The sequence below is a fragment of the Podarcis melisellensis genome, assembly GCF_964234715.1.
Source record: "Podarcis melisellensis genome assembly, chromosome: 7".
In the NCBI taxonomy this organism is placed as follows: domain Eukaryota; kingdom Metazoa; phylum Chordata; class Lepidosauria; order Squamata; family Lacertidae; genus Podarcis; species Podarcis melisellensis.
The window spans coordinates 49,752,510-49,776,068 of NC_138539.1; the positions used below are offsets into that span (position 1 = coordinate 49,752,510).

General features: G+C 40.8%; 1 protein-coding gene across 5 annotated transcripts in view; it reads left to right on the plus strand.

Annotated features, from left to right (window-relative positions):
- The window catches only part of LDLRAD4 (low density lipoprotein receptor class A domain containing 4), a 261,071-nt gene that overhangs the window by 218,219 nt on the left and 19,293 nt on the right, over positions 1-23,559 (plus strand). The window lies entirely within an intron of this gene.

Sequence of the window (23,559 nt, forward strand, 5' to 3'; positions counted from 1 at the left end):
CGGTCTTCAGGCAGACAGGCTTTTATGGTATTTAGTGCTGTCACAGTTAAGTGTGTTCAAGCGATTAAGTTTAGGATTCAGGGGAAGTGATTCATAAGTTTTAAAAAATGACCGTAACAACAGTTTTTATACTCACTACTGTTAATATTGTGGTTTAGAATAAATGTCCCAATCTGCAGATATTTGGAAGAGGTGTGTGTGAATTTTCATTGTACTCCCATTATTAGGTAATGCAAAGGAAAACTGTCATCTCTCTATTCAGGGCTTATTTACATTTTATTTTATTATTTTTTCTAATATCCATTTTAACTAGTTTATGTAAAGGGCTACAGAGTACTTTCTAAATTAAGAAATATTCGTAAGAACTATTCTTGCCGTAACAAATAAAACTATTTATAAAATAGTTTAAAATAAATGCAACCAGTTAAGACTCTTTCTTAACCAAATGCTTGAGCAGGTGCCAAACTGGATTAATTAAGAGTAGATTATAGAAACAGAATGAAAGAAAATGCATTAATTTGCTATTTGTGGGAAATCGTCCGCTTATGTGGTCTTTAATACAGAATACATTTTAAAATTTGAATGGACGGAATTAAATGAAATAGCTGATCAGAATCCTTATCACTATTTTGCTTCTAGGACTGGAGGAATGGTGAGACAGGTGCTTAAGACAATTATGATTTGAAATATATGTAAAATTAAACAAAAAAGGGGGAGAGAAGACAAGCATTTTGCTTGTTGTTTACAGAAGCAAATTTTGTTGGGGAAAATGAGTGCCAAGAAGTATTGCTTTCCTTTTTATTGGTAGTTGAGAAGACTGCATTTAAGGCAAGCGATTTCATTTTGTTTTATTTCTTAAGTCTTTACCTATGCTGAAATTGGGCTTGCACAATACAACGTATGATTTGTATTTACAAATAGACAATGATTTGCATTTACAAATAGACTTTTGTGATATTAAAAAGAAAGGCAAAACCAGAGTTTTGCTGTCGAGGGGCCTGTTCTCAGAGCTGTGTATCTTTTGCAGTTGCACTCAGAATCTTGATAGTCTCTGCTTCTCTTTAAGCTCTCCACTGAACCACCCACATTTCTGGCCTGCTAAGATAATTTAAAAATGTGCAATGAGCTGAACGGGCCTTCTCTGCAGTGGCACCATGAACTCAGCTACATAAGTAAAGAATAAGCATTTTAAATGTGTTATATCACTGTGACACCAGATGGTGCTGTGGAGTTCTGTTTTTCAGCAATGTGATTTCCCATTATGAGGTTTACAACGTGTTTTCCTGAAAAGTTATTTTGATGTGTCTAGATCCAAATCCCTGTCTATGGAATTCTCTCCCCTTGGAGTTCTGCTTGGAACCAACACTTTTTTCATACTGGTTTGTCCTGGCTTTTTCATTGTTTTATAGATGTAGAATAACTTGGTAGGTAGGCTGCTCTGTGATTTTAGTTGCTTTTGTTATGAAATGTTTACTATTTATGGAATTTTATGGAATCTGTATTTTATACCCCAGCCTAGAATTCATGTAGATGAAAAGTGAATCATAAATAAATGTTTAAATTGCATCACATATTCAGACAATATTATTAGGCACAGAACTTTGGTTTCTTGACAGACAATTTCACTTTTCTGAGCTTGTGTGAAACAGCCAGCTAGTATGAGCCTGAATTTGACTTTCATGCTGAGCTTCTTGGAAATGGAGCATTAATTCCAGATTGGTTACACTGTGAAGCTTGGGCTGTGCAAGCCATTTGCCGTCTTTCTAGATACAAATAGCACTCATTTCTAGTGAGTGTGGTCTTGGAGGCTACTCTAGAAATATGAAATGGAGGCTGGAGTAATTTCTCTGTGTTTTGCCTCTAGCAGCTTTAAACAACATTGTAAATGCACATTTTTAATGACTGAAATATAGCATTAGCAGAGAGGCATTCTGCTCCAGTTCTTTCATTAGGGAATGGAATGCTTGGAAACTGCTCTCAGGGAGACGTTTCTGTGGTTGACATCATGTCCCCTACCAAATAAATAGCATAAAGCCGATTTCTTTGTCCAAACTGTTGTGGCGAAAAAAGTACACACTCAAATGAAAGGCCATGCCATGTATAGCCACTTTGAGGTTTGCTTTGAGGTTTTGTTTTCTGAAAGTAAGCAGTATATACATTTTATGAAATAAATAAATAAATAATATGCAACATTTATATGTTGCCCTTCTTAAAATGTCTGTCAGAGGTGTGCATGGAAGCTTTTGCTTTAGATGACAAATATCTTGGGCCTAGATTTGGATATATGAAATGTTGCTACCCTGTTACAGTTTAAATTTCATTTTGAGCACAAACTGTGGGCAGTACTATACTAGTTTCCCATATTTTAACAAACACTTAAATTGGAATTCGAATAACAGTAGAGAACTATTTTGGCAACCCACCTTCCTCCTAGGCAGGAATATGAATTGATGCAGGTCCCTAGATAACACTTGTTGTTGTTGTTTAGTCGTTTAGTCGTGTCCGACTCTTCGTGACCCCATGGACCAGAGAACGCCAGGCACCTCTGTCCTCCACTGCCTCCCGCAGTTTGGTCAAACTCATGCTGGTAACCTTGAAAACACTATCCAACCATCTCGTCCTCTGCCGTCCCCTTCTCCTTGTGCCCTCCATCTTTCCCAACATCAGGGTCTTCTCCAGGGAGTCTTCTCTTCTCATGAGGTGGCCAAAGTACTGGAGCCTCAGCTTCACAATCTGTCCTTCCAGTGAGCACTCAGGGTTGATTTCCTTCAGTATGGAGAGGTTTGATCTTCTTGCAGTCCATGGGACTCTCAAGAGTCTCCTCCAGCACCATAATTCAAAAAGATAACACTACCATTGCTTTAGTTTAGCTGAAAATGCACTTCTTCTGCATCATGTTCCCCATTTTTATCTGCGAGTTTCCACAGATACCATTTTGCAGTAATACACCGGTGATCCAGCTATGATGTCTACCATACCAGATGCCTATGAGAAGCCCACAAGCAGGACATGAACCCTTGATTAGCAGTGGCTACATGCACCAGGGGATACGGAACTAGTGATTCTCCAGGTGTTGGACTACAACTCTCATCATCGCAACACTCAGCCATGCTGTCTGGGGCTGATGGAAGTTGGAGTCCAAACATTTACAGTCAGAGCTTTTTTTCCGGGGGAAATCACACGAACTCAGTTCCGGCACCTCTCTGGTGGGCTCCATTGCCTTCCTAAGAGAACGAGGAAGGTGTTCATGGTGAGTTCCAGCACCTCTTTATCTAGAAAAATACCCCTCAGTTACAGTCATATTACTGTGCCTTTAGTAGAGTGTTTCTCCTTTGAAAGCACGTACCAGACAACCCGTGCCACTTGCCTGTTTATTTCAGACCAAAGTCTGCAGCAGATGAAATTGGCTGCTGATGTTCATTTATTCACCAGAGAGTTTGGGTTGTCCACCACAGTTTGCATTCTAGTCATCGGAGGATGTCTGAGGGCTGTGGCACTTTTTGTCTCCCAATATAATTTACCACTGACAATGCTTCTTAATTGTTCTTATTGCAGAAACATTTTCCCCCAATATCTAATCATGCAAGCTCTTCTAATTCATTAGGAGCTTTAGAAATAGGGAAGAAATCCCAATACATAACCGAAATAGAAAGCTTTCACATGAGCATCAGGAATCATGAAGGCTATACAGTGGTGCCTCGCAAGACGAAAATAACTCGTTCCGTGAGTCTTTTCATCTTGTGATGTTTTTTGTCTTGCGAAGCATGGTCCGTCGCAACTGCGCCTCTTCAAGCGGCTTTAGGAAAAAAGCGAACAAACTCGCAAGACATTTTCGTCTTGCGAAGCAAGCCCATAGGGAAATTTGTCTTGCAAAGCGATGCAAAAACCGAAAAACCCTTTCGTCTTGCGGGTTTTTCGTTTTGCGAGGCATTCGTCTTGCGGGGCACCACTGTATGGGAAAAGCTTGCCTATATTGAGCTCAGTCTATGCCAAACAAGTTATGCGCCCCCATTGCCATGTGCAGGCCCTGGTTTCAGCATGTTTTGAGAAACACTGATTTCTGTTGCATCCCAGACACAAGCTGAACGTGTGGTGATGGGTATATGCAACTGCCTTGATTTAGTTCACGAGTGCACACACAGTGAGAAACTTTTCAAACAGTTTTTTTCATAACCACTGCTCAAGTGTTGGCTGTGTGGACAAACTGTTTAACCCAACATCCTCATTTGTTATACTAGTGTGGGCTCTAGTCCGTCTCAGAACTGGCTGTGCTAACATGACTTCTTTAAAGGCTATTGAACTTGTATAAATGAAGATTGGGTGAATGCCTGCATTCTTGTACATTTAAGAGAGCTCAGAGTAGGCCAAGAACCTTCTGTAGAGCTGCTCTTCTGCTGCACTCGAGGCTCTTTGGGGATTTAGGAGGTTCATTATGCAATGAAATGGGAGGGTTCTTCCATTTTTCAGAGCCAAGCAAAACACTGAAAGGATTTTGTTTTGTATTTTGTTCCATGATCTAATTGGTTCGTGCCATTGCCTGCAGGGAAGAAATAAGCAGTGCAGTTAATTATTTCATACTAATATATAGTCTGTCTATTAATTGATGCAAGGGAAGAAAGGGCAAAGTTGTATGGAAATATGAGTTTGGCCTAAAGGAAAAAGTGTTATGATATTAAAAAGTAAATAAGGCCCTGATACAGCATGTATCCCGGGGAGCTGAAAACTATAGCCTTTGGTTTCTTTGACTTTGTGATCTATTAATGTGTGAATGTTATGGCGTATGAGGAGTGGAAGAAGACTGCTACCCTTTCAATATGGCCCAAAAAAGAGAAAAGGCAAGGGTTAATGTGTGTAATGAACGATTCCTGAATTCTGTTAACTGACTCCCTGCTGAAAAATCAGCATGCAGATAAATCAGTAATTGAGGCAACAGTTACGGGCTTTTTGCCCTGTGATGAAGGACATACACCCAGATTTCTTGACATTTGCAAGTCCTTGGGGTCCTGCGTTGTACCATGCCTTAGTACAGTGTGACCCAGGCAGCAAGCTGACTTCACTATTTGGAATAGGGTGTTCTTGGGCCTGATCACACAAAATATCTTGCTCAACATGTAAGCTGTCCCTGGATCCACATTTCTACATATATTGTATGAATCTGAGATCTGCAGTTAAAGATGAGAAAGTGACTGCCTCATGGACCATGGGAATTTCATGGTAGCTGTTTTCATGATTGTCCTGTTCACATCATGGGAATGCATGTCCAAATACTTCTCTTTTTTTCTTATATTTATTTATAATTTTAGATTATAACACAAAAGAAAACATTTCACAAGTTATTCAACAATAATTGTAACATTTTAAAATTCGACTTCCCCTTCTTTCTGCGTTATTTTCATATTTCCCTGCATATCCAAAATTATTTTGTCACATTCTTTTTATTCTGTGTGTGTGTGTGTGTGTGTGTAAGTTTTTACAGGAGTCCTGCTAATGTCTTGATCTGTTTGTAAATATTCAAGAAACCATTTCCATTCCTTGATAAAGAGCTTGTGGTCTTGATTTCTAATTCTGCCAGTAAGTTTTGCCATTTATGCATATTCCATTAATTTCTGCAACCATTCTTCTTTCTTTGGAACTTCTTCTTTCCAACATGCCCAAACACTCTCAGGACTGCTGACTAATACAGCAAAACACATTTTTGAACCAGATTTGTATCTGCAGAGGCTTGTACTAAATGAATGAAGTGGATCTGCTGAAAGTGATTTGGCTACTTCTTTTTTCATTGTTAAGTCCTGACAGTATGGCTACCGAATTTTTCACTCCATAAGAAACACTTTTTTCCTCCTAAAAAGTAAGGGGAAATGTTTGTGCGTCTTATGGAGCGAATGTGTGGTCCCGGCAGTGGCGGAGCTGGGGACTTTGGTTCCCGGAACAGTGGGGGCGTGGGATACCGCCCGTGCAAGCGTCCCCTGCCCGCGCGAGGGGGTGGGGAAAGAGGGCTTTAGAACACTCTTTAGAGTTCCCTCCTGTCTGAGGGGCTCTGTGACTTGCATGAGAGCAGCCAGGAGCCAGCACGGAAGGGGATCTTTCTCAGAATATTTTTTTCTTGCTTTCCTCCTCTAAAAACTAGGTGCATCTTATGGTCATGTGTGTCTTATGGAGCAAAAAATTCGGTGTGTGTGTGTGTGTGTGTGTGTGTGTGTGTACCTATACCTGTACCTTTATCTATCTATTCCAAGCTATATATTTATATGCAAGCAGCTTCATTTAATTTTTCCCTCAAAAATTACACGGAACAGCATTCCCTTTAATGCCTTGATTTCTCTTGCTTTTCAGGCACTCTTTCAGTTTTAGAGAGTCACCTCTTTTTAGCCACCTTTAATTTCTGGCTGCTGCCTTTCGTACTAAATGGCAGGAGTGTGTGAGTGCAATAGCTTTGCAGTAAAAAGAGCCTCATATATATATTTCTCTCCTGGTTTGTTGTATGGCTTGTAACTTTTTGTTCCGATCCCTAGAAAGCTTTTTACCTGAAATGAAGTGATTAATTTAACTTTTTCCTGCTTCAAAATGAAATGAATGCCTGCTGCGAACTTTTCCTTGTCTAGGGCATTTTGAGCTTTTATGCTGAGCTTGACAGCACTGAAGATTTCCTGCCCACATAGGTTATTAGGTGCTGCTTATCCTTTGGTTCCACTGCCTGGTGAAATATTAGATAACGGGAAAAGAGCTTATCTTAACATACGTCTGAACTGACAAATATGGCAGCTTTTCAGCAAAAAGGCTAATGCACATGAAGTCCTCTTCCTGGCTTAGAATAAGAATGAGCTTGGTACTTGTCTTGTCCCATTGACAATGGTCAAATGCATACAATGTGATTTCCATAGCATCCAGACAGCCTGAGCACCTAATATCTACCTGTCTAGCCAGTGCATCAGCTTTCCTGGAGTTTGTCATTGAGACTAATTTCCAATGCATCGCAAACACGCCTTTTACCAGCTTGCTTTATCCCAGAGCATACAATGTAAGCTGCATAAATTTGTTTACCTTCAGTGACAAATAACTGTCAGTCACCTTTTGTTTTGTCTTTTAAATAAGATAGCCCTCTAAAATGCTTTTTAGGATTACATTTTCATTGCTTCCGACAGAGGAGAAGGAAATGCTGACAAGATAGGGTTATATGTTCCTGACTGAACAGTACGGATGGGTTTGTGTCCCTTTTTTTTTTTGCTTTACCTTTTTTTTTTTGCCTTCCCTGATAATAATTAGGAAGGCTGTATTTTCGTATTGGACAATGTTCGCTCAGTAACACGGCTCACATTCAGCAGCTACTGGGGCTGCTCCTTTTTAAATTTGTAAGTTTAAACAGATGAAAGGCAGGGCAAAATGGATGCTAAGCACGGGAGACTTAGGGTGGAAAAGAAACTGTTTCTACACAGGTGGGAGCTGCCCACACATTACAGAACAGAGAGGTGTCACCCATTTCCACACTGTGCTAGCTACTGTAGTCAAATAGGTTTTAATCCAGGGGTGACCTGTTGAAATGAATGGACCTAACTTAGTCATGCTCATTAATTTCAGTGCGTCTGCTCTGAGTAAAACATACCTGAATGCCACCCATATTTTCTGTAACATTTGAAGGGGAGACATATGAATGAAAACATCCTAGAAACATACTCCTTGGTGCCCGAGTATCCCCTGCAGCCATTATAGGAAAAGACATGAGTGATTCTACAAGAATATGTAAGAGTATATATTAAGAGCTGTTCGACATTGGAATGGTCTGCCTCAGGAGGCTGTAGACTCTCCTTCCTTGGAGGTCTTTGAGCAGAGTTTGGATGGCCATCTGTCATGGATGTTTTAGCTGAGATTCCTGCATTGCAGGGGGTTAGACTAGATGACCCTCGGGATCCCTTCCAACTCTAAAGTTCTATGATTCTATTTGGACCTTCCACATTCCCATTAATTTCACAGATAGCTTAGCAACCGGTCAGTGCTGCTTATCCCACGTATAATATTTTATTTATTTATTTACTTATTTATAGCATTTATTTTTTAAAAAATCCCCGTCTGCCTAGTTTTTCAGTTAGAATGATCCTTCCAGTGGCTCCCAAGACCAGTCCCTGCCCTCTGGCTTGCCATCTAAAAGACATGATGCATAAGGATAAAGGGGCGTGCAAAGATGTGTGGGGGAGAAAAAGCAAATTCAGGTATGAAATCTTAACAGTTACAATTCTTATAACAATCATTTGGGATGGAAACTGTTCAGGTATCCTGGCAGAATGGCTGCTGCTTGGTGACAGTTGAGGGAGGGCCAGAGGCGGCTGGTCTGCCAGCAGATACAGATGACAAAGAAATAACCATGTACTGACACCTCCTTGCCCCAATCATTTCTATAGCATAGCATTGTTTACTCCAGGGAAGAGGATCTGTGGCCTTCCAGATCTTCCTGGACTAAAGCTCCCATCTGTCCTGACCATTTGCTATGCTGGTGGGAGTTGCGAATCCAACCAGGAGGACCAGGGCTGTTGGGCGTTGGAGTCCAGCAACATCTCAAGGAGCACAAGAGAACCTGCTCTGCACTGTCTGGCAGCAGCCCTCCAGCATTTCAAACAGGAATCTTTCTTGGTCTCATTGGAAGAAATCAAAGATTGAACCTAGGACCTTTTTGTATGCAAGATCTGTGATCCACCAGCTGCAGCTACAGCTTCTCACCAAATCACATGGTGATCATGGGTGGGAGCTGTTGTTTGAGGTGCACAAAGCAAGTCCCCCTTGAGTGTACAGAACCAGCTCTTTGGATTCCAAGCCAAGGTTTCCTTGGGTTCTTAGAGTGTTGTGAAAATAACCAACTATTCAATTCAAACAGAACACCATTATTTACATGCCTAATAGCATCATTTTTATCTTAGCAGAGCCTCAACATGAAAGTGATTGGATGCTTTACAGATGCCTGGATATAGAGCGTAATTTGTGACAAATTGCACCCATCTCTGCTTCATTCTGCCTCTGACATTAGCAGTGTAATTCTTGGGAGGTGTTTGAAATATTGGAAGAAAAGGGAGATGGATTACTGCCTACTTCACATCGTATCACTCATGCAGTGGGAAATGAGAGAGAAGGAGAATAGATGTGCCTACACTCCAGCAGTGATACAAAGCTTGAACAGAAATTAGACCTCTGTTAAGTTTCTCAACCCAAGAAAATACAACAGTGTGCGGGTATATAGTTCTCTGACTGACATGCTTCCTTGTTTGGAAGTATGACTCCTTGAATAATTTTATTTTCAGCGTATTTCTCTGCTTTTCTTTGGACCTCATCAGCGAGGTTAAGAGTGGGGTCCTATCGTCTGGGCAGCCCAGGACCTCCACACGCACTGCCCAGGTTTGTGTCCTGGGGAGGTCCCTTCAGTGCTGCTAACACAGCAGTTTGACTTCACCCCTGGAGGCACACTCCATTTTCTCTCAAGCCAATAACAGACCTACTGAAACTAATGGGCCTAACTTAGTCTATATTCATTAATTTCAGTGGAACTACTCTGACTAAATACTTAGGTAGTTGAATACTACCCAAGGCATCCCCCAAAGATCAAGAGTGCAGGAAGTTGCCTTATAGTGATTCAAATCATTGGTGCATCTAGCTCAACATTGTCTACACTGACCGGAGGCCACTCTCAAGGATTTCAGAAAGAGTTTTTCCCCAGCCTGACCTGGAGATGCCAGGGATTGAATATGGCACTTGTGCATGCAGAGCAGATACAGAGATTATATACTCAGGAGTTACATTCCAGGCCCCCCTGCGCATAAGTGAAATGCATGTAAGTGGGAAGTCCATTGCAGTACAAACATGCAGCTTTCAGGCCAGGTAGTGCGACAGTAGAAGAGCCACCGCATGCCATTTTGGAGCCCTGTGAGTCTTTTCCCCCCTGGACTTGTGGTTCACTGGTGTCCTCTTCAGACTCTGGGGAGGGTCTCCTTATGTCCCACAAGGACATTCCAGCTTTCTCCTGCCATTTCAGGTTAGAATTGATTGATTTCCTGGCACCTCGCAAATACGAGGTTGCACACAAGTGAGGGGACGCCTGTACTCTACTACCAAACTATGGCCCTTCCACCTCCTAGGAACAGTATTTTATTAAGCTTCTCCTGTTCTGATGAAGAAAAACCATATGTGAATATGATGGGATAATTAACAGTGATATATATATATGCATGCTATGTTATGCTGGTCTCAAAGAACTGAGGGAAAAGGATATCTCTAATTGGATCAATAGGGAAATGTGAATGTATGCGTTACACCTAGCAGCTCTTCATCAGAGAGACTGCTTCCCATACATTATTGCTTAAATATTTCCTTACTGATTTCTCCCTATTTCTTTTTTAAAACAATAGTTAAAAGTTACCACCCAGATAAATTGAAAGATTCATCTTACTGTATAATGCCAATCAGATCTAAAAGTCTGGAAATGTGCAAATATTAAGGCTGTAGATGCAGCAGCAAACAACATTAAAGCTATATATGTATCTAGTCTGGCTCTGAATTCTTATGTTATTTGTTTAGAAATATATAGTCCCTGTCTTGTAAACATATATCCACGTGGTGTACAAGGCATTGTGGGCATTGAGGAGATCCCCTAACACCTTATCACAAGGGAGGGTGACTGGTACCACCTCAATGCATGACTCCTCACCTCTGTTGATCTCATTTCCAGCCATTGCTATAGCATACATCTTCAGCTGCCTGGAGCTGAAAGCAGGGCTAGCACCAGGAGTTGGCATTGTTGGACAATTTGTGAGGCCCCCAATTTAGCAAGTGGGGATATTGCTGACCCCAGAGCCCCCTAGTTTGTCGATAGGAATAGCTTGAGCCTGCAGACTGTCTTCAGTTTACGTCAATTGTCTTTAAGTTTACATCAGCAACCACCTTACGCATGACAAGTTCTTTTGTTTAGATTGAACAAACCTCCTGATCATTTGAAACAAATAAGTGAGGCCCAGTGGATGGTATGGGAATATCAGCTGCTGGAACATTCCTGAAGCTAAGCTGGTCTGGTTCTGATCAGCAATCTGGCTGGGAGACCATTGGGAATCCCATTTAAGAGCCAGGTATTCATATAGTAAATTAAGAACTCATGAGGCAGCTCCCCTTCTCTGCCTCCCTCTCTACCCTCCAAGTCCCTACATTAAAATCAGGGTGGTCTTCCATCCATATTGTTGTTCATTTTGCTGAAAATTTACATTCCAATGTTCCGTTCTAGCCACGTTGCATGCCTTTTGCAGATTTGATTCAATTTGTATATGTGCTCAGTCCTTTTGTAAAAACTGTTAAATAGGGTGGCCATGTGTCTTGCTTTACAGAGGACAGCCATCTGTTTGAAGGGCTTGTCCTCTGATAGCCCTGTCTTTGAAGGGCTGCCTCATCCAAGTCCAGTTTAAAGATCAAGGACTCTAAGAATGGAGAGCAGGAATCTTGCAGTTGCTCATCAACAGTGAGCACTTAGACAACAAACTGAGGAGGTACGCATGTAACAGGTCTCAGCCTTCCCCAGTATGTTGAGGTGTATTATTTCTATTTAAATTATAGTAATCATTTCTAACTTTGCATTTATGTATATACATTAGCATATGCAAATCTTATACCAATCTATGTCATCTTTCTTTGGTGAGACATTTCCTTTTGGGGGGGTCATGCAGAAGAGGCCTCTCTAGTGCAGGAAGCCCCAGTGATAGGAAGCTCTGGCCTCCCATTGTATGTTTTTGAAAAAAGAGGAAGGTATTGCTATTGTTGTGCTCTCATTTTGACAGCCTTTCCTATGCAGTGAGTTGTGGTTGTAGCGACGTTTGGAGCCAAAAAGAAAATTTTTCTTGAAGATTTATTAACCCTGGCAAAAACTCTACTCCTTACTAAGGACTATAGGTTTGCCAAGTTTAAATTCTTTCAAGTTTAGTCATGTGATTAGAATAGATCATTTTAAGGAGGAGATTGTATTTTTCACTCTCTCAGTAAGTGGAAAATCTTTCTCATAAAGCTTTCCAAAATGTTGTTTTTACATAGAAGTCAAGCTTGGGAAAATGAATTCTTAAATGTTATGAGTGTTAGAACAGGGTAATAATGAGATCTGTGTGTGACCTTAACAAGAGATGGTTCCAAGAGATTTTTGGACCATTATTGCTCTTTGCGAACAGAACTGAAAGTCACAGGGCAGTATTAGAAAATATAACGTGTCATCTTAATGTATCAGCTATCCAATTTTAATAAACATGTGTTTTCAATTTCCAGTATGTCTGATGAGGTTTCAAACCAAATTTCATTCATGCTTCTGAAACAGAAAATGGCAGTGCTATTGTTGCTGCCCTGGGGCCTCCTCCCACTCTTATAGAAAGCAGCTGTAGTTTTGCCATTTACTGTAAATGGCATCCAGATCAGGTTTTTAGCATGCTATTTCCCTCACCTTGGCTATTTACAACCTCCACATCTCATCTCACTTCTCCTCCCTGCAGGCTTTCAAAAATGCCACTGTTAAAATCATCTTGAGCTGTTCTAAGTGCGGAACTCTCTGCTTGAATCTTCTTGATTCATGGGTCAAATTCATCACCTTCATTTCTACCACAGGATTTGCATGAACTTTTAAATATTTGCATCATGTTTCCCCCCCCCCCCCCTGTTCTGCTTACATGCTTCCACCTTCTTCTCACGGCTGTCTTATTTTAGAACGAGTCCCATATATTTAATCACAATCCTAATTCTTGAAGTGCTGGTTCTTATGCAGTCAAATGGTCTGCATATCAGGGAGCTTTCAGCAGGCTTAGTGATGGGGTGGAATTAAGTTTGACTAGCATTTAAAATTTGAGGTTTTCAAAACAATGTGTGAACTGAAACAGTTATCCCTAGAAATGGGCACTTCAGAACAGATCTTTTACCACCTGTGCTGTAGTGGTTAGGTTTGCTAAATAGACTGAAGTTCCCCAGAATGCCAAGAAGCCAATGGAGCTCCACAACGCTGGAAAGGATGCTCAGGAATGATATAACTCCCTGTTTTATCTCACCATTCCATAGAGAAACCATAACTTTGATAGGATTTTCAGCTTTCTCTTGGAAGCTTCTCCAGAACATTCAGGAGCCCCTTGGGTTCCATCAGTCTCTGAGGGCAGGCCATTCAAATGGTCCCATTACCCTTACAGTGGGAAATTACTACTGGTAGTCCAAACAGGTTTGACCATGACAGTGTATTGCACTGTACCCCTTCCATCCCTCATATCACTCAGAGTAAAGATTGAATCAAAGGTGTGCCCTGCCAGATACGTTGGGCCAGTGACCATTTGAGCCAGTCCTCCAATACCACATCTAATGCTACTTCACCAAGGATGCTGCTAGGCAGTACGTGGTAGATAGACCAGCAGCACCCCCAGTTTGTCTCTCTGGCTCTACACCAGGTGCAAGATCAATAGGTTTTCTAGTAAAAGAGATGGTGCCTCTATGGACAATAGCAACTCTACCCCTCAAAACTCCTTAATCTAGCCTAGTGCTGTACTGAGTACACAGAAGGGCACATTTGAGTTAAGTCACCCAGCCCATCCATCCATCCATGTCTTGGTCACACTGTATTAAGGAACTTGTCTAATGTCAAATGGAACACTGAGAGGAGGTATCCTTATAACCCACTAAGCAGGATGATGACTGTAACTGGGTCCTCTTTGCATATGGGTTTCAGATGGCTGTTTACCATTTGAATAATGTTTATGCGTGCCTTGCCTAGATAACTGCATAGTTTCAACACACTTCTTTTAATACTTTGAAGCTTTGTTAGCAGTCCTGCCAATAGGTGCAATGTGTTTTGTCTCTCACGCAGTCAGACACACACTCAGAAACCAAAAGCAAGATTATGAAGGTATTGCATACACAGACATGTCGCGTTCTCGCTTCCCCTTTGTGGTGAGAACCAATACTCAGGAGTGGCTCAGTACTGTCTGCAAGAACCATACATGCTTTGTGCATTTGAGTGAGTCAGGAAGTGTTCGTTGTGGTGTGGTTTTTAGCTGGCACACAATGTGATAAAATGTCTAGTCTGTAACTGTGTTAAAAAGTTCAGGGAAGTGTTTTGTTTTTTTAAAAAAGACAGGTGTTTCCTACTTTCCTCACAAGATAGGCTCATTCCAGTGTGAGATAAAATAGAACAAGTCAGCTTTGTTTATATATATATATATATATATATATATATATATATATATATATATATATAATGAATGAGAGAGAGAAGGTCCTTAAAACCTCTTTTATGTAACTCATGCACTCTTAACATTAGACAGGGTGTTTCAGTATCTAGTGCACTGGACAAGCATGTCCCAAGGAAAAGTCGTACATCAAGTCAACTTTGCCAAATCTCCATGGTCTGGATTGAAGCAACTCTTGGTCTAGTGGATATCACTTTTATAGGAAACTTACAAGAAAGAACACTGTATACTTGAATGTAGAAAAAGTAGAACTGTACTGTTATGATAGATAGACGATAGATAGCCAGTGTGGGATGGTGGCTAGAGTTTTGTATTTAGACTGGAAAAGCCATGTCTCAAATCTGTGGTCTGCAGTGAAGATCAGTGAGTGATTTTGGACCAGCCTTTATTTCTCAACCTAATATACCCTCAAGGCTTGGTATGAAGACAAAAGGCCATCCTGAGCTCTCCATATAAGAAAGGAGGGATAACAACAGAGTAAGTATTAAGCATTTGTTTTCATGATGTATATTTTAAAATACAGGTGGTAGTGAAACCATCTTTAAAAATGGTTTCTAAACTGCTGTGACGTAGGGATGGGATGTAGCAGTGTTTGTGTGTTCAGTAGGTGTCCAGGGACAAGCATACCAAATGTATGCACATCTATAGTAGTAGCAGTAGTGCTGGTAACTACTTTGGCTTGTCCCAGGTGCTGTTTAAAGGCTACAAAACTTGAAAAAGCGGGTTTATCAGAGACTATGGTGGGACAGGAAGCATTAAATACCCCAGGCATTTAATACCTCTAGGTATACAACACTGCATCCAACACTTTGAAAAGTTATTGTCTATACAAAGCCTTAGACAGGGGTTTATGAGCTACTGTTTGCAGGAAGATTGCAAAATCCTGTTATGCTGGCATTGCAGAGTCATTAGGAAAATAACAGAAGACTTTCTCTACCCGAATCATCTTATTCACACATAGCATCTCAGTTTAAGGTTTGCTTGTCAGTGCCTGTCTCTTTCACCTTGACTGCCAGATGGCTTGCTTGCAATTCAGTTTAGGCAAGTGAATAATCTACCTGGCATGAGTCACACTGTGGCCCCAAAGGGACTCATTTTAGTGAAAGAGCGAATACTCCCTTTTGTGTGTAAAATGCTGTTAATGGCTTGTTTAGCGACATATATCTCAACAACATGGCTTTTAGTTTCTGTGTCAGGGAGGAATAAGATGCTTCCATATGCAGAGCTGCTGGCACCCCTGCTAATTCTGTCTCTGGCTCCCTCACTCTCAGCTGTGATATTTCTGTGCAAATATAATAAATGAGGTGTGGTCTCAAGTTTTTAATGCACCTTTTTTTAGCTCCTGTTTGAATGGGATGAAGGGAAACATAAGGTCGAATCCTTCCTTTGGTAGACATTGTAGGGAAAGCCTAAACAGTGTCATACCTTTGTGAACAGGAATAAAAGATTTAACACTCGATCTTGGGTGACAATCAACGATGGGTCGAAATGGGAAACAACATGTAACTGGTGGTGAATATGTTTACATAAAACATATTGACAATGGTAATCTTCAACACTTTGTTTCATAGGCGTTTTGTTGAGGCCATGAAGCTGTATCTTGAGCACATAATGAGTGAATGTTCCTCCATATAACACGTGTGCGCACACCCACCCACACCCACTAGGGCTGCTTTGAGGCTGTCACTATTTTTGGGTGGGATTCTATCACATACCAGCAAATTCAGGTTGTATAATTAAAACTGATTTGGAGGTCTGTTACAACAAATCCCTTCCTCAAAATATTGGACATATTGCCCTTAAGGAAAGTGATGAGAAAACATACTGGAAACCATAGGATAACATTTGACACAATGTTGTTTAACCTTTCCATAAACAAATCAGAATGAATATGCAATAAATAGCCAATGTTTTCTATGCTGCCTGCAAACAATTCAGGTTGAATGCTCAATAAGCAGGTTGTTTGGAAGTGACCTAGAGGGAGGGGAGAAGGCTTGCCTGATCTAAATTTGTGTGGATGAATTGGATGATTGTGATCCACCACTTGAAACCTTAAGTGGTACAGCTCAGGCTCATAAGGCACAGCTTGATAGTCAGTCCCCTTCACCTAAGACGTGCTCCTCCACATCTTTATGTGCACCCATTCCCCAAATGAACCCATATCTCAGAAATTATGGTTGGTGGGCATTGTCAGCTCTCACAGAGGTTATAGTCTGCCAGAAACAGAGAAAAGGAGTGCTATACGCTGGAGACACCTATCTGACTAACCAATGGCTTTGTTTCCACATTGTTGCTGTTGCTGCATAGTGTGTGTGTGGCTTTCGCTGTTGCTTTAGTGGCAAGTCTTCTAATCTATAGATTAGATCATCTCACCAAGTAGCTCAAATGTAAAGAAATGCTATCATTGTAAAGGAGGGGGGGGGGAGAAACTGTGCCCTTTTCAGTAAGGATTATTTAATTCCTGAGGAATCAAATGGAGGATTGTATTAGCCAGTAATTGAATTAATAGGAAGTTATTCTATTCCTGTATTTAACATTACAGCTGCCTGTATCAAATTTTGATTCTTAGCCGCCTAGAGACTTTCTCTCTTTAGGGATGTTCTCCTCACATGAATAGACGTGAACCAATTATCATGTGCCAATTTAGAAACCTTTTCTAAATGTCCCCTTTCCCCATGTTCAAGTGAAAATTTTTTTTACTTATAGTTCTTTCTCTGTTTGGTGCATTTCTGTCCTACCCTTCTCTAAAAGAACTCAGGGTAGTTTTCCCTTGATCCTTTTTATTCTCAACACAATCTTGAGTGATAGGTTAGGCTGACAGATATTGACTAGACCTGAGTCATCTAGTTAGCTTAATAGCTCAGTGTGGATTTGCACCCTGTACCCTGTTATTTAACTCACTTGTGAGAACAGAATACTTCTTCACGTAGTCATGTTCCACAATATAAGGACTCTGGCAAAGAATGCATATGTAATATGAGGAATGACAGGTTGTTGTTTTTTACCTTAAAAAAGGTTACTAACTCTCATAGTTGTGAAGAAGTATGAAAATGGAGGCGTAGTGTCTGCTTATTATTCTAATTTACACAGCTAGAACTTTTAATATCCCAACTCCTTTGCAGTTTAAATTCACCCTTAGAGTTTGCAAGTCACAATTTTATTTCCATGTTTATAATGTAAATGGCCGATAAAGTAATACTGAAGCCACTCAGTGGCCGAAGTGAGATTTGAACCTGATCTTTGAAGTCCAAATTCAGCAATATGCACTGAACCACACTAGTTCTCTGATGCATGTAATACGTTGACTGTGCCAAGATGATAACATTGTCAGCAGCCTTGTACCTCAAAATGACTATTTAGGAACTGCTGGCTTACAAGGCATGTTTGGCTAGATTCAACCCTGAATCTTTGCTTGCTTTTCAAGTGGTAGTGCTCTGTGTCTCAGGATAATTCATTCCTGCATAGCACAAAACAAACTCAGCCACAAAAATGAGGCATTTTAAATGGATGGATATGGCCTGTGGGTGGACCACATGGACTGTGGATGAAGCACAGCTGTGTTTATCTATGAAACAAGATTCTAGAAGAGATTTAGTCAAGGCTTTGGAATTTTTTTTTTTTAAATTCAGGTTAGTTTTCAAAGTACTTACTAATAATGTCAAATGAAGCAAGCTTTAAGAGTGATTTAATATAGAAGCCTAAACACTCTACTTTTGTTTTAAATCCTTCCTCCAAACTTATTTCTTCTGGCTTCTGTTTCTAATCTCCAAGCTGGTGCCATCTGTTTACTTGCTCACACCTAATCACATTAAAACCAAAATAAAATACAATTTGAAATGTTAAAAAAAGGTGGAGGTGCCACACACTTTACTTCTTATTTTCAGCAAATGAGAAAATGTTTCCCCTCTTTCTTTGTCCGCCTTGCCCACATACCATCAACAGGTTTACCATCAACAGGTAAATGGCGTTTCCATGCGCTTTGACTTCCATCACAGTGTCTCATTGCGCCAGAAGCCGTTTAGACATGTTGGCCATATGACTTGTAAAGCTGTCTGCAGACAAATGCCGGCTCCCTCGGCCTGAAAGCGGAGATGAGCGCTGTACCTCATAGTCAAATTTGACTGGACTTAACCATCCAGGGGTCCATTACCTTTTACCTTTACCTTCAGCTGTTGGGCTCCTGAGAGGGAGAGGTCTTTATTTCCACAGCAGTATATTAAACATAAGCTTAGGCCTTCAGACATGTAAAGCACACTCATCTCCACATTCATAAGCAAACAATCCATAACTTTTTATTCTAAGTCCTCAATGAAAACTCTTGAGACAGATGTTGTAGTAAACCCCCTTCTGTCAGGCTTTTGAATGAGGGAAGAATCTGTGTTCATCCCATGATAGGGAAAAGGAGCAGTTATGTATGTTTCTGCTGTTTTAATGTTTTAGTAAGTGTTTCAAAGTGCTATTTTATATGACGCTACCCTGGGTTTCATTACTTGTTAATGAGGGATGGGGTAGAAAGGAGCAATAGATGCATAGCAGTAAAACTGCCACTACATGGAAAGTGAAGTCCAAAATGGAATGGATTGTTAAAACCAAACACTATCAGAATTTCTGCTATAATGGCCAGAATGGATTCAAGAATTATAAGATTCCACAGGAGTTGCTGTATTTGTCTGTTGTAGCAAGAATTAACGAAGTATCCTATACCAGACTGAAACTTTGTTCCAGTGTTGTCTGGTATAGAATAGTGTACAATGGTATCATTGCTTGCATCGCCTGCCAATTTTCAGTGGATCCCCCTCCTCCTAATTTATTTTATCCTATAGGATCTATGCTGTCACCCTGCTCATCACAAGTCTAGTGCAGCCCAATTCCATGCTGTGATGGTGATGGACTTCATGCCTTCCAAGAATGGGGTGGTGGGGATACAAGTCCTTCCCATCCATCCAAGCCACTTCCACTACACTTTCTCTCCCAAGGGTGTCCTCAGAATTTTTCCCCCAGAGGGGGCAAGGTCTATAATTTGTGACTACACATTGTTGACTTGTGATAAATCCCACAAATCATTACACGGTGCTGAAGAGAAGTAACAAGAAACAATGGCGGTTTACTGAGCAGGCATAGGCAAATTCAGCCCTCCAGATGTTTTGAGACTACAATTCCCATCACCCCTGACCACTGGTCCTGTTAGCAAGGGATGATGGGAGTTGTAGTCCCAAAAACATCTGGAGGGCTGAGTTTGCCTATGCCTGTAATAGAGTAAGGCAATAGAAAGGCATACAGCTTTAATTTGTCAACTGAACAGTACCATAACACCAAATTTTAAAAAATCATAATACTGAATTACACACTATTTGCACATTTGTGAATGCCAGACATAAGGTCTGAAAAAGTCAAACTTTTTTTGTTAATGTTTGTCCATCCATAATATAATGCAAAGTGGATCACTCTTTAAACAAAAACTGGAGTATTGGAGGGTCTTCACCAAAATGGTCAATATAAATTTCTCCTTGGGATAATTCAACTTTTCTCTTATGGACACCCAACAAGCCAGACAATTGATCTTCACTCATGGTGGAATGTAGCTGTGTCAGCACTTTGCCCCAAGTGCTAAAGAATTGTTCAGCTGTGCATGTTGTAACTGGTAGGGAAAGTGCTGTGGGGATGGCCATTTTAATAGCAGAGCAAGTTGGGTGTGGTCCAATGGTTCAGTAAGGCTCATATTGCATAAGTCACAAGATGATGGGTGTATTTCCTTCTCCCTATAATTCATACCAAGTGACGGATTCATCCCTAAAGCTTTCAAATTTGTACAGTTCCTGAATGACATTGACATGGACTTGCAAGTTTTTAAGTTTTCCTTCAGTGTGGTACTTCTGAGATGGATGTAGTTTCAGTAAACTGTAAGCAGGCTAGTTTTCATGACTAAAACAATCCCTTGGTGAGGTAATAAATGAATCCAGGTTGGGAATGTAGATGGACCACTGGTATAACTCTTCTGTGGATTGGTTGGGGGACTGACTTGTCTTGTTTAGGTGCTTTGAACTGGCCACTTCATCTGCCAGTTTCTTGTTCTCTATTATGCTTCCCTGTGCTATTAAATTATCCCCAGCAACTTTTGTATATGTTCTTTCATTTCAATTGCACCTAACTTTACAGATTCCAGTGCTTGGTTGACTGGTTCTGACATTGAAGAATCTTTGCTTACAATCGCAAGACAAACAGTAAAAGTGGATGTCTATGATAAAAGTTTATATTATGAACTACCCTGTTATCTTCGGATGAAGGGCAGGTATATAAATTAGATAAATACATACATACTGGCCTGAAATTTGTTTTTTTCTTGGTGTTGCTCGATCCTGCAAATTGCTTGAGTTGTGATATTTGAGTAACTATCTGCATGTGAAGAGATACTCTTGATTTCTGGCTCCATGTTTCACAAAGCATTGGTAGTTTGGGTACTAGATGTCATCTGTGGATGCTCCCATGGAAATATTTCATAATGGTTTTAATTATGCCAACAGCATTGCACACATCACTTACACTGTTTAGTTCATTTACAGTAAGATGATGTCTATGGGATGAGCAGTGGACAAAGGCTGCCTGAGGATAGTTTTGTGCTAGAACCCCATTTTATTTTCCTGCCATGGTTGAATGTCTGTTGTATCCTTGTCCAACTACCTTATTGAGATCTATTCCAAAATCAGCAGGTAAAACTGTGTTGGTTATGCCTACTGCAGTTTGGTCTTATATTGAAATAAACCCCAGGAATTCCTCATGTACAGATGCATTCCTATCACTTTCTTTCACAACACCTATAGACAGTTGTTCTATTTCAGAAATTTCTGTTCTTTCATCTACTAAAATTAAAAATGTCATGGAAGTATTAGCCTTCACAACTGCGTCTTCCCTCAAAATTTGGCCACACAACTTTATTAATTCATTCTGCATTCTTGCAGGTGTGTACTTGTCTGACCCAATTTCCATTAAAAAAAAAATCCCTGCCTTAACACAAAACTACCAAAGGCCTACCATGTTACCCGTAGTACCAGTCTTACAACAAAAAGCAAGGCCGTGTCACCCACAGTACACATTGGCTGATATTATAGAGTTCAGATTTTGTTTATTTTTCTCTAGCTCTTGCATATGACTTATGAAGTTGCCATTCAAACAAAACCCTTTGTCTTTTCATGGCAGAAAGAAACCTAGAAGCCTAGAAACCTAGTCTTCATAGGAAACACTGTACCCTCTACTTTGTGAGCTATCTCTTGCAGGTTCACCAAAGTCTTTGTACTTGGAACAAATTTGCCGATGAATATGTCCTGTCCGCCTCATACTACTGGCTGGGAAATAAAATGTCATAATGCTATGTAGGTCCTTTCAAAACAGCACAGTATGCTAACCAAGGATAATATATAGAAAACCATGCATGGTGAAATGTTCTTGGTACTGTCCTGTCCTGCCTAGAAGTCATAACTTTCTGTCATCATCCAGCACTGTGTAAGCAGCTCAGCTTTAATACGTCTGGTAGAGGATTTGCTTTTGATATGTTGTTTCCTATATCCAGTTTTTTTCTGTCACTCAAGTTGTACAGTACCTGGTTCTGCTTCAGGATTTTCATTTTGGATATTCCCATGCCCTGCCTGTGCATGGATTTTTTCTGTCTCTTTTGAGGCAGACACATTGGGTGCTACTTGCATGGTGTCCAGGGCTCACTAACCGTCTTCTGCTTTTTGAAGTAGATGTTTTGTGTTCCTGACTCAGAGCAAGAATGCAACTAGACTCCTTTGGCAGGGAAGGAGGGGTATGAATAAATTCTGTACATAAAATATTTGCCTAGGATGGTCTGTTTTATAGAGGAGACCCCTCTCTTAGAAGAGCTGTCTGGTACCATTCTGATGCAAAGATGAATAATACTAAGAAAGAAGAAGATGGGCCTTGAAGTTGCCCATCATCAATTAGCACCTGGCCAGCAGACTGAGCAGCCACCTGGCACAGGTTTTTCCGCTATGCTAAGATTATACATCTATTTAAATCAATACTAATTGTTTCTAAATTTGCATTTACAGTACACACAAGCCCCAAATTGTGGGGCGGGGTTTGCGTTCTGGGTCATCGCGTGTGACGGCAGTGTGCCTAAGCCCCTCCATCCCCTTTTCTGGCCATATTACCGTGATGCACATGTGCGGAGTTGCTTGTCAGTTGGATGCATGTAAATCAGTTGTTGCCTGTATATGCAGAAATGAGGCTAGCATGTGTAAGTTTCATGTACATATTTTCCCCTTTTGGGTGATGCATTTCCTCTGTTTCAGCAATGTACCCTCTAAAAAGCACGAAGGGCTTTGGCTTCCACCGTGGAAGTACTCGTGTACCAATAACCTGGAGCTTAAACTTGCCATCTTAAGTAAGAGCATTTCTAAAAAGCCACTACCACCAGTTCCCTAAATGTTTCTTCTTAATGTGGCATTTTGGCATACAGTACTTCTGAATATAGGGACACAGGTGGCGCTGTGGGTTAAAGCCTCAGCGCCTAGGACTTGCTGATCGAAAGGTCGGCGGTTCGAATCCCTGCTGCGGGGTGCGCTCCCGCTGCTCGGTCCCAGCGCCTGCCAACCTAGCAGTTCGAAAGCACCTCCGGGTGCAAGTAGATAAATAGGGACCGCTTACCAGCGGGAAGGTAAACGGTGTTTCCGTGTGCAGCTCTGGCTCGCCAGAGCAGCGATGTCACACTGGCCATGTGACCCGGAAGTGTCTCCGGACAGCGCTGGCCCCTGGCCTCTTAAGTGAGATGGGCGCACAACCCCAGAGTCTGTCAAGACTGGCCCGTATGGGCAGGGGTACCTTTACCTTTTTTACTTCTGAATATTGTCTGGCTTTACTGGCTTTGTCTGCTAGTAAAAAGGTAACAAACAAATGGTAGCTCTATCAGGTTGAGGTTTAGAACGGCCCTAAGAATGCCTTTCAGGCTGCAGGCAGTACAGTTTACTTGAGAGCAAGTGTCACTGAACCTAATGGGTCTTTCTTCTGAGTAGATGTTAGGCACCTCTAGATTATCTCTTCATTCAACATTCATCCTGATGTGCTTGCACAAAACTTATGCCAAGATTATATGGTATTCACTATTTATTGAGCATTTGTTCTGATTTATTTGCAGAGATTAAATAACAATGAACATTTATCCCAATTTGTTTGTGAGCAGATTATACACCTTCCCATCTATCATTATCCCACAGTTTTTAGTGTATTTCCTTGTCACTTTTTAACTGCATAAAGTCCTTTTTTAAAAAAGGATTTGTTTTTGTCAGAGCACTTTAATCCCCAATTTAGTTGCATCTAC